At 40.0% G+C, this 2,400-nt stretch overlaps 1 pseudogene across 1 annotated transcript; it reads right to left on the bottom strand.

Annotated features, from left to right (window-relative positions):
* Positions 1–412: 412 nt before the first annotated feature.
* On the bottom strand, positions 413–1,113 carry LOC309835860 (thioredoxin reductase-like selenoprotein T; annotated as a pseudogene). Its single transcript has one exon. The product of its transcript is annotated as a thioredoxin reductase-like selenoprotein T (transcript).
* Between the last annotated feature and the right edge of the window lie 1,287 nt (positions 1,114–2,400).

Genomic DNA, 2,400 nt, shown 5'->3' with positions numbered 1-2,400 from the left:
ATCTGCAATATTTTGAAAACTATGTAAATTGGACATGACCAAATAGAGATGTCTGATAAACTTTTATAAAGTATTTGGGAACTTCAGCTCTAGTCCCGAAAAAGATCAGTTTTAAACTGTAAAAAAGGAAAATTCATATAAAATCACAACAGACTTAACAGACATCTTTGAAAAAAAAATCAAATTGCAACTCAATTTTCTACTTTTTCAAATATGACTGAGAAAAAAAGTACAAGTAGTAATGTCTGCATTTAAAAAAAATAAACTATTAACCAAGTGGACTTGGGGAAGAAAGAAAAGTGTACACTATTATTGTACTCCACGAATGTGCAGAATTCCAAAATATGCCAGTACTGAAAAACTGTCTTACATTGAGGTTTTCCAAGAGGTACAATGAGCCTGCCAAGAAAGCATCTGGTCTGTACTAACAGATTGCTGTCTTCAGTACAGGCCTTCATAATGTCAGTCACGCTGCTCTTGCAAAAATCCCTTAATGTAAAAGAGCTTTCAGTGCTTATAGGTGGGGCTATGATCGATGGTATGGGATTGAATCCATATGCACACTGAGCTTCATTTCATTGTCAAGAAGTTGAACAAGCTGTTGCATGGATAGAAGGTGACCAGATTCCAGCTTAGACCACACAGGTACATCTTTCAAAGTTTTCTCAAATGCACCTGTTGACATACACTGGTTCTCAATCATGTTCCTAAAGGAAAAGACTATCATACATGCATAGACCTTATTTTCTTGGCCCCACTGCCAGATGCTAGGAGCTTGCATGCCAAAGAAAGCAAAAGAATCCTTGCCAACAATTATTAAGCCTATTAATACTAACTTGAAGACTGACAGTAAAGATGCTATGTGTCTATATATTGGTTGAGGGAGGTAATTCTCTCCTTCAATATGGATGTCTGGGTACCGCTGGCTAATAACCCACACGTACTCCTCAAACACCCGCCTATAACCTCAGGAAACACAAATCTGGAACTTGAGCAGCGGCTCCGTGGCGTAATGCATCTTTAATCTCTCGCCAGGCACACCGCCCAGGTTGGCGGAGGAATCTCTCGGACCACCTCCGATGCTGCCACTAGGAGCAGCAGCAGAAACCTCATCTTAAATGAACCAACCACTTCGGCCGCCCTCACACTGAGACTGCAGCCAGCCCAAGGCAGAGCCGGAGCCACGGGCCATTTAACTTTTCGTTGCTGTTTATCATCAGTAGCTTTCTTTACACTCATAATAGTTTCATGAGATATAAGGGACAATTTGTTATATTACTGATCTGAGTGGTGGCAAAACTGAAACACAATGAAGTTCCATAGATGATTCAAGGCCATATAGCTGCTTGGAAGAAAATGTTGTCCTCTTATTTGTTCTTCATAATAGATTAAGTGTTTCTTTGGATATACAATTGCTCATAAGTTAAAATACAGTTGTAAAAATGAAATATATATATATATATATATAAAATATACCACAGAAAAATCTTTATGTTTAAATTACTGCCCTTTATTTTAAATTGGGATCTCCATGAAGGCAAATATTTTCAGGAAAACTGTCTTCCACAATTAAAGTAGAATAATTGGAGAGGTTCTAAGATAATATTATTAATATAATCTTTTGTAATATTAAAGTTTTTCAAATTTATAACCTCATGATAGCCTACAATGAGCCTCACCTCCCTATATTCATGTGCTTGTGTAGTCTTATCTCACACCAGATGACAAATACAATATTGTAACATGTGTACCTAATACAATATTGAAGAAATAATGGAGTCAAACTTCCAAGTCTAGATCATAGAAAACACTGCAGCTTTTGTCTCGCTCTTAGCTTATTTGCTCTCGAAGAAGCCAGCAGCCATGTAGTGAGGGCATTCAAGTTACCACTATGGAGAGGCCACATGGTAAGAAACTGAAGACTTCTGTCTACAGACAGAACTGAGTCCTCCTTTCAAAAGACATTGAATGGCGGCTTCCCTGTTGACGCAGTGGTTAAGAATCTGCCTGCCAATGCAAGGGACACGGGTTCAAGCCCTGGTCCAGGAAGATCCCACATGTGGCGGAGCAAATAAGCCCGTGCGCCACAACTACTGAGGTTGAGCTCTAGATCCTGCAAGCCACAGCTACTGAAGCCTGCACTTCTAGAGCCTGTGCTCCGCAACAAGAGAAGCCCCGGCAATAAGAAGCCCATGCGCGGCAACGAAGAGTAGCCCCCGCTCACCGCAACTAGAGAAAGTCCGCGCACAGCAACGAAGACCAAACACAGCCATAAATAAATAAATTTATTTTTTAAAAAAAGACATTGAATGGGTTATCCTGGAAGAGGCTATTCTTGCTCAAATGTTGCCTTCAGATAACTTCAGCCCAAACCCACATGTCGATGGTGACCTCCTGAGA

This window comes from Grampus griseus (genome assembly GCF_964374135.1).
Source record: "Grampus griseus genome assembly, chromosome: 18".
In the NCBI taxonomy this organism is placed as follows: Eukaryota; Metazoa; Chordata; class Mammalia; order Artiodactyla; family Delphinidae; genus Grampus; species Grampus griseus.
This window is presented reverse-complemented; position numbering and strand designations above follow the sequence as displayed.